Raw genomic sequence first — 16946 nt, forward strand, 5'->3', positions numbered from 1 at the left:
GATCGTAGATAAGTATACAGAAGCCTTCTACAATAGTAAACCTCCAACAGGTTTATTCTTGGAAGTGCAGGAATTTTCCTTGTATGTTCAGGTGAGTGTTGATATGAGACAGGGGCAGGAATGGTCAGGTGGTAAAATTTTTTTCAGGGTGGGCTTGCAGTTGAGAGATGCAATGGAGATGCCCTTACTATGTCACTTCTCTTAATTATTTTTATTTTAAGGATTTCTTTGGAAGGGGTCTTATACTCTTCTTTTTTTTTTTTTTTTTTTTTTCCTTAGTAAAGTAGTTCTACTTAGCTTATTTATTTTTCAGCTTTAAAACATCAGCATTTTATAGATCTGAATTTCACAATGTGAGGATGATTGCTACGTACAATTTGCAAAATTGTGATTAACCAGCCCCTGTTTCGAGTCAGTTCTCCCTAATTCACAAAAGGCTTCCAAGAATAGTCTGCACAAAATTCAGTGTGCAAATTGTAGGGCAGAATTTTAGAGGGCAGTTTAAAGAATGAAGTCCTAAGGGTTTTATCTATATTTATATCTCTTGTTAAACCAAACTCTTATGTAAATGTTACAATCTGTAAATAACAAGCTGAGCAGCTTTCTTAAAGGAAAGATTGCATCCACATTTTTTGAGATTTGGCAAAATTATTAACTTACACAATAGACTAATATACAAGTATATTTGGAAACACTAACGCTAGCCTGTGTCTTCATCTGTATTTTATGGATATTTAAAGGTTTAAGAATACATAGACCTTTCATTTTGCAGTAAAAATTGTCTCAAATTGAGAAACACTGCCCTTAGTGATAGCTTGAAAAAAATGGAGATAGCTTTTGTATACTTTTACTTTTTATAGCCATTAATGTTGTAGTAAATCTTGTATTATTGTATACAGTCTAGATTATTCTTCATTCTTTTGCCTTTGGACAGGAAAGAAATTACTGGCTTCCATCAGTGTTATTGGCAATCCCCATATTCTGACATCTGTTCCTTTCTAAACATTTTACCAACCTTGATGAAATGTAGTTTAGTGTTAGAAGCTGACTTGAAGAAAAAATTGGATGATAAAAATATAACATTGATTAAACACCAGAAGTAATTTACCAATGACTATCAATATTTTGATGGCCATTGCAGTTTATTTCAGAAAAGCTAGACATCTTATAGAAATTTTAATCATATTTAATCTTTGAATTAAGCTGAATAAATGAAATCTCATTTTTTAAACAGGAGGATGAGAGACTGATTTTGCTTAATCTCAATCAAACTCTTTGACTGCATTCCTGAGAATTTTGGGGGCATAGTTTATAGATGCCATGCAATGTACATCTCCCAAAATTAAAAATATCAGTTAATATTTTCTAATACATGGTGGAGATGTTATTCGTGACTTTGCCTCTGGAGCTGTGCCATTGCAACGCTGGACCTAGATTTGCCTGTGCTAGACCAATTGCTGGAGTAGGGGATTCCTGCAGGGCACTCAGAGGGGCCTCAGACAGCAAAAGTGGTGGGTCTCTGGTAAACCGCTGACTTTACACGCCTTCTTTATTAACTGGGCTTCATTAAAATAAAGCAACGTAGTAAAAGGCGAGTGTGATTATTCTGCCTCTGGTACCACGTGTTGAGCAATTATGGTGTGTCTTTCCCCATGCTGTGGGGTGGTGAGCTACAAGAGGACCTTTGCAAGAGGTTCTTGAGGGTTGGGGCAAAAGAAGAGTTGAGTGTTTCATTGCCTAGGATTGGAACAAGCTAATTACATTGTGAAGGAGTAGGGTATGAATAATATCCTCTTGGGAAGGGAAGTATGGGGGAAATAAATTGAAAAGGGCTACTATAGAGTGTGTGTTCTGATGTTGTAAAAGGTAGATGTACAAGAGGAGGGGAAGGTGTGATTAGATTTTTACAGAAGCACTTAGCAGGAGTCTCAGTGGAGCTGTTGAAATTCGCGGGATTTACTATGGACTGGTAGTGTTTGGGAAAAGAGTTTGGGCAATGCTAAACTCTGAAGACCCATGTCCTATGAGTGGATCCTCCCTGAATGTTTTTCACCGAGGCCATAACACTTCAAAAAGGAGAAGGTGGCATATTTCTCCAGCACTGTGTATGTATATGAACTACTGAGGACAAAATGAAATTGTAGCTCTTGATTAATTCACTTAGTTGCACCAAGATTTTCAAAGGTGGAATTACTCCTCTAGCAATAGGATCTTATAGGACTTCAAAGCTATTTTTGATTCCCGTATGTTTGAGAGTAACTTGAACCATTGAGGGTTCAAGGTAGTTGCTAGGCTATCTGAAGTGGAGGGGATTTGAGAGATTTGTTTTCTCCATTTACAGAAAATTTTAATTTGAAGGAAAATTTTCCTAACAGACTCCTTTAGAAACTCAGCATTTAATGTGAAAACAGTTTTTCTTTCATTTCCTGGAAGTCATATATGGTAGCAGAAACCGAGTGGTCTAGGTTAAAGTGGTGTGTAAACTGACAATTTTTGGATTCTAGTACTTTCTGCTAATCATATAAAAAAAAAAATATTTCACACATTTCAACCGGAGACCTCTCAGCATGTTTTATAAATTCATTCAAAGATGAATGAATTCTCACAGTTCCTTGCTGAGGATATTTAGTCGAGAGTAAACGTTATAGACAAAATGTCACTTTTGGAAAGTGCCTTGTTTTTCTTAAAGCTGATTTTTAATATTTTTTTTTCTTTTTGAAAATGTTGGATTCAACTGGGCTTATATGTACCTAGCAGGTGTACAGTCAGGTGGTCAGGACACTGCCCTGGGAAATGGAATGACCGAAGTTCGGATGCATGCCATTCTGGAGCCTGAATGACTCAGAGTTAAGTAGAAAACCAAGAATAAATAAAAAATAATCTCTGAATTAGAGAAAGGAACAGAACTTGGTTCTCCTCTGCTGTAGTGTGCTCCTGTAACTACCAGGAGACAGAGATCTTGATTCTTCTTCTGACAAAGTGAAGTCACCATCTAAAAATTGTTGTTTCAACACAACTGTTTTATACAAACCTTTTGAATAATAATACAAATCCACCCCCCCAAAAAAACCCCCAACAACAACCAACCAACAAACAACCCAAAACCCAACAAACCCAACAAAAATCACCAAACAAAAAAGCTAGAAATTAGAGAAGGAAGAAAGAAAATTGTAATTCTGTAATCATATTTAATATCTCTTGTTCAAGGTTGGGGAAATTAAGAAGATTTCAGTTATTTGCCCCCGTGTCGCACAGCTACATCAGCAGGAGTCTGACATAGGGCCCAGGAGTCCCGACTAAGCAGGGCGACGTTATAATCGGTAGGTGCTCGCCTGCCCTTTTCAGGCCTGTATTGCCTGATAGCCTTCTTGTACCATCTTGCAGGCTCCCTTTAACATATGGTTTCAAAGCTGTTGATGTTCACCTGCTTAGATATCTGTACAAACTACTAGTAGGAACTACATAAATATCTAACAGATGCACACATTCACCCTGGGATTAATGCATTCTGGACTCGGACCCGTCAGCATCACACCCCTTCACAATTGCATTTTATTTTTTCACTTGCTCATGTGGTGTACACCTGTGACATGCTGGCAATGCACTTGCTTGCAGTGAGAGAGCCCCTCAGGTTCAAAGCTATCCTTATATCTTTGTTCCCTTATGCGTGAACCTTTTGAGGTTTTCTCTTAGTGTTCAAAAGGCTTGAGCGTGGCACTACATCTTTAAAACCTATTCTGACCCTTTTTTGAATACACTGAATATAAAAGCAGAAACAAAGTAAGGAGAACTAGATAAATAGATGCAGGGAGACATCATAAGGAAAAAAAAAAGCTCCTCAGCTTGCCAATATTACTTCATGCTTTTTATTGCAAACCTGTAAACTAACAATAGACCACCACCTCACACAGCTGGGTGTGCGAATTGAAGGTGCACTGAATGTGTGGGCTTTCCAAATGTAGCACGGTAACAGGAACACCTGTGCTAAATACCTTTGCATTGATTTTTAAAAAATTATTTTCTCTTTTACAACATTCGCAGTCCTCTTTTAGAAGTCTGCATAGGGGAAAATGCGGACTTTGCTTTAGTTTCAGTTATAAGACATCTCCCAAGGTTCAATGGAGCTGTTAGAAATTCACAGGGAATTACATGCACTAAACAAATGCAGGACTGGATCTTAAAATGGAGGAGAGATTGTTCTGGACCCAGCTTTGCTAAGGTACATTGGCTTTGGCTAGTAGTCTCCTTGCAGTTCAGTCCTGGTTGGTTTGCTTATTTTTTTGATTTTTTTTTTTTTTAAATGAGCATCCAATGTTTCAATAGCCAGTTTACAGCAACAGAAAGGCTAATAAAGATACTAGTAGTCTGTAAATGTATATCTTAAGGCACGTCAGTGATTTCAAATTACTAATATTCAATAATTCATGGTTGCTTAATGAAATGAAAAATCAGAAAAAGCAGAATTGAGAAATTTCTATAACTTAATTCTCATCACTGCAGAACCATGTAGTTACTGTTGTTGCTGCTATTATTTGGAGTTGTAGATTAGGTTTAGTGGTATGTCTGATGTTAAATTTCAGGGATAAAAGAAAAAGATGCTTTTTACTGCCAAGAATTTACCGTAACATTCTGGGCTATGAATCTGAGAACTATAAAGACGGACATTGTCAGTAAAATCTAAGCATGCTTTTTTTTGGTCAGTTTGTCAGCAGTGTAAATGGATTCAAGGGTTGCTCAAAGAGCTAGTTAACCTTTTCTCCTTTACCAATACCCAAATTTGAGGTTCTCTTACCTAAGTACCTACCAATTTGTGTCCATAATTTCTATTAATTCTGAGTCTTCCTTTCTTACATTGTTGTTACTTGAAATGGAAAATATTGGTTGCATTCCAAGAGAAAAATTTATAGCCTGTCATTTTAGCCTTGTGCTATTTCAATACAATAATACAAATGCATTCCCTCTTTGTGATAAGTGTATTTTTCCTTTTACTTTCTCATGCGATGTTCAGACCCTTTCCAGATTGACTTTGTCTCTGTGGTCCCAGAGATTATAAATGCTCAGCGAGCCTTTAAAGATAGTTTTTACCCTTTAAAGCAAGTGGCGCAGACTCTCTTGTTCTCTGTTGCACTCAGGCTGGGGCTGTGGGAGGCAATTTTGATCTTGTATAGCAAAAAGTTGGGGCTTGTGGTACTTTCCTGTTAGGTCAACTTATAACCTTGAATATTTTCCTTACATTTTGTATGGGAAATATGGCATCCTCTAATGTTGGAGAAGCTTAAAAAGTTTTCCAGGCCCAATCTGAGCTCCTGTTGATGTGTTCAGTGAGAAGGAGATGGAGCTTAGGAACACAGAAGTGCTGCACGTTTTGGAAGCGAGAAGGAGACCCACTGGACAAAATTTTCTTTCCAGTAATTGAGGGAAGATGGGAGTCTCGTAACAGTAATGTGGACTCCTCTAATTACCACTTCCAAGTTATTAGCATCTGGAGCCCTTTTTCCCCCCTTTCCTATCTAGCAATTGCAGAGTGGGATAGATTAACGTTGTATAGTGGACTGTGTTTCTCACTGTTGGCATTTGGTTGTTTGCTGAAAGGGATACTTCCAGCTGAAGTACAGGCTTTTTACCTGGCTTGGAATCCCAGTCTGTTCTCTTCATAGATAATGTATATTCAAGCACCAAATTATTTATTTACTTCTCTTCTCCCTGCCCCCAGCAAAGAAAAAAAAAAGCACATCTTAAAAAGCCAAAGAAAACCAGTCAGACACATGTTTTGCACATGAAGAATCACGTCCATAGTAAAATGGGATCCATATGTGTGTTTTGGATGTAAGCATCAATGCTCAGTTTAGTTTTGCCCACATGCCAGGGCGTGTGCACCGCTGCCGAAAGCTCAGAATTTTCTTGGTAAATCACACACAAAGTTTGAACTCAGGGTTGCATTAGAGTCATAAGTTCATAGTTTTCTGTTGTTTCTTTCCCCATGTATGGTGTCCTTTGTTTACAACCCAAATCCTCTCAAGATTAAACTTTAAAAAGACTCTGTGATTTAGTGGACTTAGGATCAGATTCTAACCTCCAGTGTGAAACGAGCCTGACTGTAGCACTCAATAGCAATAGAGGATTGTTTGCAGTTGTGAAGAAATGACCGCCAAACACTATTCAGAAAAAAAGATACTGGGACCAATTTTTGCATGGATGAAATATTCAGATGAATGTTAAAAAATGGAGTAACAATAGACGGTGACATACACAAAGGGTAAAAGAAATTACTACCATTGCACGTTCCCTCCCCATCCCCAACCATAATTATCTTAGGAAAAAGCTACATATAAAGAAATATACCAACTTGAAGCTATCTTCCACATATGTCCTGCAGAAGGATCTGGACAGATGGAAAATTTTCCTGCATGAATCTGTTTGCAGTTTTAAAATTTATAAAGATAATTGTCTTTTCAGTTCATCTTCTAAGTTCTGGGCTTGTTTATGCTTACACATTAATTTTATTCCTTCCCTTCACTTTCTCCCAAATAGGAACAATCTTGTAGCAAGATCAGATCCTTGCTGTTGCCCAGGTACTTTGTACTCCTCTGGCAGTGGAAAGCACCTGTGACGTCACTGGCCAACAGAGGATTTGAAATACCATCTCTTGAGACAATCATTAGTAAGTGGCAGCAGTAGCAACAGTATGCCGCCTCCTTTCTCTGGGGATATCATAGAATCATTGAATGGTTTGGGTTGGAAAAGGTCATCTAGTTCCAGCCCCCCAGCCACGGGCAGGGATACCTTCCCACCAGACCAGGTTGCTCAAAGCCCCATCCAGCCTGGCCTTGGACACTGCCAGGGATGGGGCATCCACAGCTGCTCTGGGCAGCCTCTTCCAGTGCCTCACATGGAGCAGGGAGACAACCTGTGACTATCAGATGAGTTCTTTGTCCAATATAGATAAAAAGGATGTATTGGCTGAAGAACAGCTCTGAAGCTTGTTCTACTGTACACCAGGTTGTTAGCTGGGTAATCCAAAGATTACTTTGTAGACCAGTGATATTCTGCCATCACATCTCAGTTATTTTCAGGGCATGGGAAATGAGGTTGATTTTAAATATGGAAAGATCCTTCCTGTGTTTGCACAGAATTTAGCTGGTTTGGGGGTACTAATGATATGTAATATAAATAAAGCAAATCTGAAAGTAAGTAATGCTTCAAGCAACAGGGAGATGAGGAGGGAAAAGATGCCTTCGTGGCATTTTTTTTCTTGGTTCTTTTTTCTTGTCATCATGGTCTTGCTCCTGAAAGAGATAGCAAGCTGCCTGCTACTAGCACTTCATTATATAGTAAGTTTTGGAGCTTCCTATTGGGGCTAGGTGATCAATTATTTTATAAAGAAAATGGGGTGTTTTTTCAAAAGCTGTGTTTTATTTTCATTTATAATTATCTCCACATAAGTCTTCAATTTTGAATCTTGAATTGGACACACATGCACACTGACTTGCATATAAAAGATCTGTGACAGCAGTCACATGATGTTTCCATACCATAATTACTGTCTGAATCAGGCCCAGAGTCCTTGGAAGATCCAGAAAACCTACAGAAAGCTGGTTTGAGTTTACCTATGGGACTCGGAACTCAGCTCAGGTTTTTATGTCATTAATAAATATTTTTTTTTTAAGGGAGAGAGTTTCTTAGAAGACTAGACCTGTAAAAGTAATGCCATCAGCTGGAAATCTGGTCCATGTGAGTGTTTTCGTGAGCTGTTCTTGCATCTTTCCCTGAATGATGTTCTTAAATTTTGTGGTTTAACGATCATATTTCTCAGATTCTTAAATCGAGTATGTATTTCACTCATCTGTTGCATAAGAAATCCCTATGTAGATAAGATGGTTTTGATTTTTCAGAGGGGAAATGGTTAAGCTGATTTTACCAACATGCAATTGTTTGCAGAAATGTATAAAATAAGTAGAAATAGCTTCACTTCTGTCAAGTGACCTGAATTTCTTATCTCTAAAATGTTATTTAAGAAACATATAACAGATTTTTCATCTTTAAGTTGATCTTTGAAAATCTTGTCATGGCTCCATAAGAAATCCATACCTTAGGTAATAATCTTTACAGTAACAGTAGATCCCAGAGAGTTTCATGAGACTGTGCAGTATGCCAGAACTAGGACTGTAAAAAGCACCTGAAAATAAGGTTGAAATCCAGGTAACTTTTCATTAGGCCAAAAAGTAAGACCTATTATGGCTGCTCAACAGTCAGGCCTTGGGAGAGCCTCAAGCAGGTCCTTTCACTTTGATGTGTATGTGCCACCTCTGCAAAGGTGTTATCCTTTCAGTTTACATATACATTCACATAAATTTCTTTAGAAATATTAAAATTGGTGCTTGCATGAATGCACAGAGGAAACCTTGGGTTTATATCTTCATATAGATGGTAACTGCCATACTGTGAGCCAACAGGACCTCTCTGCCGGTTCACAGAATCCCATTGTTTCTGCCGCGCAGCCCCAGTGTTGCGGAGGCCAGCCGGAGCGCTGCACGCTGTCGGAGGACTACATCAGCAAATCAGTGGCTAATAAAGACAGGCAGCAACAGCAGCAGCAGTGTTGGCCTTCTCCACAGCAGGGTACCACAGATGTTTCAGATAACAAAGTGAGCTTCGCTGACAGAACATGTGCGTAATATATAAAATAATGGGAACCGAAAAAAAGGCGGGGGGGGGGGGGGGAGGCCACTCCAGTCCACCCATGTAAAAATGTTTTTTATTTATAAGTGAGCAGCCGAATACAAATGTTGTCTGCTTCCATAGAAGTAAAAAATAGCAGGCTGGTGTGAATGGGAGACTTTGCATGGTTTCTAGTAAAATAGACTGCATTGAAATCGTTTCCTTGTCCCTAGGGTGGGTCCAGATCTTCATCTGCGGTAAATCCATGCCATTTTATTTTCTAGCAATTATACTTTAAGTCCTTTGAAAATCTGACTGTGCTGTGGTTTCCGGGGCGGATCATGGCCAGAGTTTCCTGTATAACACTGGAAGGCTGAACAGGTTTTGGATGGTACCTGCTCTACCAAACAGTTGCTGCACTGTGGAGTTTTGCAGGGTGGATCTGGAGAAACAGGAATATGCAGTGATGACCCACAACTACCAGGAAAAAAAAACCCCACCATCTCAAGTAAGATAATTAGCTGGGAACTGGAGGAATTACAGCAGAAATCCCTGGTTTTGTGATATAATAGGCTTACCCTCTACTGTTCAAGTGTCCCAAAGTAATAAGATCAACCTCATAGCTGAGGAATCCTTGAGTGAAGGAGACTTTCGTAGTCCTTTCCTGTGCTGGTCCCAGGGGCACAAAAAAGGAGCATGAATGGGGCACCCTAGAAATTGCCGGCCCACCCAGTCCCACTGGTATCTGGTGAATGCTACCACCGTGTAAGGGTCCTGTATGACTGCATGTGTGGTCAGCTGAACAAGGGTTTGCAAACAGGGTTGGGAGAAAACCTGAAGTGCCTTGCTGTCCCCCATGTGTCTCTGCGCCTGCTGCTGCACTGCCAGCGCTCGTACGCCTCGAGTGAGAGCTGCTTAGGAGTGTGCAACTTGTTAGCCTGCTTTTGAAGAATAATAGACAATGGGATTCAGCATGATGGAACAGGAAACTCCTATCAGAGGCTAATAAATGTTTCCTTGTAAAATGGGGAGATGCTTATGTGAGTCCAGATATAAAGTGAAAGTAAGACAGGCCCTGGAGGAATTACTGAGGTAATAAATGTACTTACTAGGGCAGTGTGTGCCAGAGCGAGACAGAAATGGGCTAAGACCAGAAGAAAATTAGAACCTCAAGTGCAAGTTGAAGCTCAGTGGTCAGGTGAAATTCAACCCTTTCCTCTGAGAAAAGAGTATCTGCTGGTGACTGACTTGATTATCTGGGATTGGCGTAGCCAATGAAAAGAACAACAGTGTATGGTTTCTGGCATCTGTCCTGTTTTAAGAAGTAAGACATGAACATAGAATATGGCAACCAGCTGAAGGAGGATTTGGCTCTCCAGACATACACATTGTTACGTACAGATTGTGCTGTTGCAACTACACCGTTGTAATGGGTCAGGGCCTGTTTGGGGGTCGGATTATTGGGGCATGAAGCTCAGCGTCACAAGGTGGCTGAGATGCTTTGAGGCTGGCTATGGGATAAGTGGGCTGGCCCAGCACTGTGCTCCTCTGCATGTACTTGTGTATTCTTTATCTTGTTCAGAACAGTCATCTAAATTGTGAGAGGTGAGGGCACACATTCATTCACAGTGAAATCAACACGAAATTGGAGGTGAATGATCTATAGTAGACATTTCTGAAGCTGAAATATAACTGCAGGCTATGCTCTGAAAAACTTGTGGCTATATATGTGTTGTGGTCTCTTTATCAAGGTTTATATTTTCACTGGTTCACTAAAGCAAAGGTATGTAAAAGCAGGACTTCTGTACTGCTTTCTTTAACTGAAGAAAGTAAAATAAATCCTGATCTAAAAAAAAAAAAATAATAAATTAAATATTTTTTTTCCCTTCTGGGCAGCATCTTATAATTGAAATCCACCTTGAACATGCCAAGGTCAAAATTCAAAACACGGAATATGTTCATCAAGCTGCCCAACAAGATACCTTTATTCAGCCAAATTGGAAAACTTGTGTGTAACTCAAAAGATCAGAATAGAGTCCTTATTGAGCAAGGTTAGGAGGGATAGAAACAATCGGCTTATATAGAGTATTTTTACTTCATAGGAATGTGGTTCTGATTGCTGAAAATGTATCCTTTGCATGAAGTACAAGCATAATCCTATGCCTACTTTGCCCTTTGAGTAAAAGTATGCTTAATAGCAATTTCAGGGGGGAAAAAAATCTATTTAAAGCCTGTTGAGCAGAATATCCACTTATAGAGGGAAACTATAAGTGAATAATGTTAATGGAGTTCTGTTTTGTAAAACACATAGGACAACTAATAGAATCAAACTACTATAACAGTGGATGATTGAATTACATTTAAGAGAGTACCTAATTTATGACCTTTAAAAATAGTTTGAGAGCTGTTTTGTAAATCCTAGACCTCCTTCATACAAAAGTTTTTAGGAATCTCATCTCTCACTTTATATTATGGTCAGAGGACCTTTTGTGCTATTGTACGTCAGTAGTTCCATTAAAATATTTAAGTAGGCTAATTAGTGAAAGAAAAAAAATGCTCTCTGGAGAAAACTATTATACCTGTTTATTAGTATGGGAGAAGTTCTTAATGTGGGAGTAAATTTTGAACAATAGCAATGAACAATGACCAGATCCAGGACCTCCTCAGAACAGGGAATTAAGCCCTATAAATATCAATTATTGAGTGTTTTTCTTCCAAACAGTAGTTTTTTAGAAAGTAGAAGTTTGTGTGTAGCTTCCACCAATCACTGACATATTATGTACAGGAACATGAAGTTTTATGCTCCCATCATTATTTTTCTTCCTATTTAATTTACTGTATCTGTTTTATTGCTGTGAAACTCTTTGATTCAGTGTTATCTTGTGCAAAGGAAACTCCCAAATTTAGTGCACACTTTATTAAAACTGTTTTTATTTTTATCAGTTTTAAAGAGGTTGCTCTTGCAGACATTTGATGCCGATTTTGTGTTTAGGAAAGGGAATTTGAGAGCCTTTCCATGTAGCACTGGGTTTTATATAGAGATTCTGTGTAGGAATGCACTTCTAAAACTCTCTTGTTAAGTTTTACATCATTCCTTAAAACATCCTACAATTTTGTTAGCTTTTGTGCTGGAGGGTTGTGCCTGCTGTGGTGTCATTCATTGCTCATCTTAAAAGAAGGCAGAGAACAAAGGTGGAATAAGCTGCTAATCTTCTGGATCAGCCAGACGTTATTGTTCAGTGGTATATGGGAATTTAAGGCACCGATCCTTAAGGGCGAGAGGTGCAGGAGAGGGGCTGTGAGGCTGCCAGAAGCAGTCACTTCCTTGTCGCATCCCGGTTGCCAGAGCGCTGGTGCGTCATGCTGTCTTAAATGTGGCTTTTGCCTGCTGGGTGCAATGGAGCTCTCCGTGGAGCATCACATTTCCAGAGAGCTACAAATGGAATTGGCTAGTTTAAGAATGCAATCATTTGATTTTTTTTTTTTTTTTTTTTTTAAGATCAATTTAGCCAGAAAGACCCTAGCACTTCATAGGTCTTGCTTGTTCACTACGAAAGCGCTGTGCCATAGCTCCGCACGAGTTCCTGTTGAGGTAACCTCGAAATTATTACCGCTGCAGAACCAGAGCCAAAAGGGCTGGACTGCATGTGTACAGCTAAGGGATGGGCTAGAAAAAGGCAGTGAGATTTCTGTGGTCAATCATACTTACAATTCTGTACTTTATAACGTAAAGTAAAAAATGTATTGTTTTACAGAGAAGCTCCATTATAGGTCAGCCCTTGTCTTAACCAGCCACTTGAAAGTGGCCCCACTTGACTCCCAATACAATTTACTCTGACCGTTAGTTAAGGACTGTTTCTGCTATGTCTGTGGTGTTCACAGCTCCATATGGTGGTTGCTTAAGGCTGATCTAAGAGTAAACAAGGAGTACAGGGTTTCAGTCGCAGGAAGGTATGGGACTCAGTCTATAAAACTGAAGAAGATAAATGGGAGGGAGGTACTCTGTCTTTATTTTCACCAAATATATCAAGAATCGGAGATTAGGTCTCACTTCTCTTTTTGTCATTCTTGGTGGTTCATTAGCATACTTTTTCCAAAGTAAAACTATTTTTTTGTGTGTGTTTGTGATTTTATTGCTGCTTTTCTGAAAATTATCTTACTGCACTATCCTGTATGTTTAGTACTTGCGACAAGGAGAGATTATGGCTTTGCCCCAAACTGCTTACAGTCTGGATACTTTTACAGTGAACATCTCTGAAGCAGCAAGGAACATCTTTGTGAGGATGAGAGAGAATGTCAGGCTAAAGCACCGTAAATAATTTATAGTCCTCAGATAATTGTCCTGTGAAAGTTTCCAGTGCTTCTAGTTTCTTCCTACCACCCCTATTTTCAGCTATCAGTTATAGAATCTTGACTTAATATTGTTAATTGCATAGTAAACAGAACAATATTGTTTGCCCCAAGACAGATTACCATTTCTCATTACAGAATTCACATAGACCACAAATCATTGATACCATCTCCACCAGTTATAATAAAGTTTATCTTCAATCTGATAAAAAGCATGTACTGAATAATAACTGTTGCTCTTATTGTAAGTGGTTTAAAAACATGGTTTTTAAAAAAGCTGGATAGTTCATTGAAGTTACAGTTCTGCATTTGCCCTAGCAAAGAGAGGTGAGAGTTGTGGACATAAGTGGCCAGATTTCCAAGTGTGACTGTGGGTGCAGCGTGTGCGGTTGCACTTGACAACTGATGAACCTCTTCCTGCTACCGGAGTCAACTAACACAGTCAGTCCCCCTTTTCCTGCAGTTATCTCTGTTTGTACTTGAACCCAGTTTTCAGTGTTATGTGTTTGCATCTGTAGCTTATTCATAGAGATTTAAAGTGCCTTTAGATGCTGTGAGAAGGTTTATCTCTTATCTTCAAACTGCAGAGATCCTCCGTGGTCTGGAGGTTTCTGCCTCAGCCCCCAAGACGAGTAGTTACACCTGCAACGCTGCAAGCACAGGCACTAAGTCCTGGCTGAAAGCTGCCTGAAAAAACAGTCTCATTTTACTTATCTCCCACCACTATTATGCACACTCACAGATGAAGAAGAAATAATTTAGTATGACACAAACCACCGAAATCCATAAAGGGAATACCATGGCAGAAGTATGGATATTGTTATGCTTCTCGACTATTTTGCACAAAGTGGAAATCTTCCAGTAGTGCTTTTCCAATCTTCCCTGGTGAATTTAGGTGCCCTGTGGGGAAGCTAATCTTCTAGACCTAAATGTTTTTATGTCATATATGCTAAGCTGGAAGCACTTGCATCAATGTGTAAGTGTCATTAGGCACAAGATGGCCCAAATGTTAGCTGTCACAGCTGAATTTTGCATTTTGCTACCTGTTCCCATTTTGATCAGGCTCAGCCAGTAAGTTCAGCTCCAAATACAAACTTTCTCAAAGCCTGGCTCTGCTCCTGACTCAAGGTAGACCTAGTTTGGTGAGAAGTCCCAAGATTTGGAGCCAGTTTTAAAGTTCAGGGACTTTATAAGGCAACTGAAAATATTATGGAAGTCCATCAGGATTTGGATCAGGGTGTGTGAAGTTGTGACTGAATCAGGTTCTAGTGTAATTCTGTGGGGAAACAAGGATTCAGCAGGATTCTTTCAGAGTTGAACCCCAAACTCATTAAAATATTACAATAAAGTAATTAATGCACATGGCCACTAGACACTCTTAAAATGTAAATTTCACAGCTGTAAGAAATTAGATTTGTTTAAAAATAACAGAAGGCTCAAGTACAAATTATGGAGTAAAAGCCTATAAAATTTCAAACTTGGTTTTAAGGCACAGCCCTTTTTTTATTATTTTTTTTATTTTTTACTAGATCATTTGCTTTAGCACTAGCATTCAGAAACTGAATTCCTTGTCTGTCTTTTGCCTCTGAAGTTGCAGTCAGGCACCAGTGTAGAACTGATTAGTTGGGAAGTTTTCTTATCCCAAGGTCAGACACAGAGAACAAGGCAAACTTTGCAATGAGTCTGTGCCCCATCTGAACCCCATCTTGTGTTCAGGAGGTGCCAAGCTCGCAGCTACAGGCACAATATTGTGAAGTTCATTGAATGCCAGTTTGAGTTGTTTGCACAGCTGGGGGACAGGTAGTTCTCAGCGGACACCCATGTATTAGCAGTTGGGACCACTGCTTTTTCACTGTACATGAGTTTTGGCTGGCACAAGCATAACTTGACCAATTTGAGTAGTTCCTGGAAGTCAGTGCCCCTAAATCAATCTGTGCCACAGAGGCTAACTGTGCCACAGAGGCTAAGAAAAGTAAAGCTGCTCCAAAGTTCAGGAGCAATGGAGCCAACTGGATTTTGCAGGGTATCTACATCTTCTCAGTGCAGAGGCCTAATTCCAGATTCTCCAGCACTTTCTCACCCATCGCTGTTTACAAACATGGGCCTGGCTATAATGCAAGAAAAGACTTTGACTAACAAATGTCCAGCAGTGTATTTCAATCTGTTTACATTTGAAACAGCGTTGAAATATAGGGCTCCACAATGGCTTCTTGGCACACCAGCTTCATCAGACTACTGAAATGGGTGGAAGAAGGAATTCTAGTCAGAATATGTTCCAGATGAATCCTGTTGGAGATCCGTTTCTAAATGTATGCTACGTGCCTAACTATTAAAAAGTTCAGATTATGACCCCTCTAATGTTATTTTAATGCTAGTTTTTAAAATGTAATTATAAATCAAATTACATTTGAGATCTGAAGCTGACAGTAGTGAGCTGGAACACTCTAAGAGCTGCTTTAAAAATAACCCCTCTCAAACTTTATTAGTGATTTCAGAAAGAGAAGTGCAAGTGGACTAGCCAGATTCATCCACGCTGTTTCTGTCTGAGATAGGACAACTTGCTAAGTGTCAGTTGTTTTCTGGTTTGCAGAGATGTAACAGGGGATCTTTCATCTTTACCTGGAAATTGCATTTCCAAAGTTTGAGTTTCTTTGAGCTTAAGCAGAAGGCATGAGCTCATTCAAATTGTATTTCCTCCCTTCTTTTCTTATTCTTTACTGTAATGAATTTCTCTAAAGATTAAGATTTCTAAACACTGAACAGCAACCAAGACACCAACTAAGCTGAGAAAAGCAAGACATGATTTGGCAGGTGGAAAATTTTTGGGCAGCTCAAGCAATCATAGGAAAGAAATGTGCTTAGTGACTGTCATTGTGTTGGTCAATGGCATCTGCTCACCTGGGTGAAGGTACGTAAGTATTTGAAAAAAGGGTCTGGAAAAGAGACCAGAAGGACATAGCTGAGAGAATGTAGGCATTCAGCAGGGTTGAAATGTTCTGTTCAGATAATGTCTGTAATGGTTTTGGTACTCTTTTTCTTTTTTTTTTTTTTCCTTCTTTCAGTAAATGTAAATATTTGCATTAGATACTCCTGTAACTTGCCTAAAAATGAACTAATCCACAAAGACAGTGCATTAGAAACTACAGAATTCAAATTTCCATTTATATAGATGTAGTTTAAGGGGGGAGGGGAGGGGGGGAAGGGAAGAATCACTGGGTAGGTAGAGCTGAACGAACAATTCATAGTGACTCCTTCGGTATGTTTTGGAATTTTTCTTTTCTTCTGAATGTGGAAAGTATTCAGTGGTTATTTACAGAATTCTTCAGTGAATAATACATTTTAAAAATCTTTATTCGTAGAGTTTTTGTTTAGATTATTTATAAATTTATAGTCATAGCTGGTTACCTAAATCATGTTATTTCTTCTGTTCCCTGATTGCATGAGTTACATATTTACTTGATTCAATACACAATGTAAATTGTGAGCGTTACAGCTGAACATACATCTCAGAATTTTTGTTTGGTTGCTCAGCTACATAAATCAGCCAGTTAGAAGAGGGAGGGGACGTACCACATGATCTACTTAAGCAGTTAATACTTTAAAATTTTGAGATTATATACCTAGAAGTATATAGTTGGACCACAGTGCGTAGATTATATAAATTGAGTGGTATTATTTCTATGCCCTGATTAATGGTTGATGCTGTTACCTTTACAGAATGAATGTCAAATTCAAACTTCAATTTGAAATTTGAAGTCAATGAATATTTAAGCATTAATTCTAAATGTTGCCTGTGAAGACATGCTAATATTGGTACAGCACATACGCTCCAAATTTTGCAGACAGACAAAACCAGAAAGTAGTTGCATGTTCCTAATGCTGTTAACTCAAAATTTTACTTTGAATTACAAGATTTTATATTGTTTACTCAGCTTTCA

General features: G+C 38.9%; 1 protein-coding gene across 6 annotated transcripts in view; it reads left to right on the top strand.

The window, feature by feature from the left end:
• Positions 1–16946, top strand: part of ZNF536 (zinc finger protein 536) — a 353231-nt gene that overhangs the window by 86486 nt on the left and 249799 nt on the right. The gene's annotated exons all lie outside the window — the stretch shown is intronic.

Source organism: Falco cherrug, chromosome 14, assembly GCF_023634085.1.
Source record: "Falco cherrug isolate bFalChe1 chromosome 14, bFalChe1.pri, whole genome shotgun sequence".
Lineage (NCBI taxonomy): Eukaryota > Metazoa > Chordata > Aves > Falconiformes > Falconidae > Falco > Falco cherrug.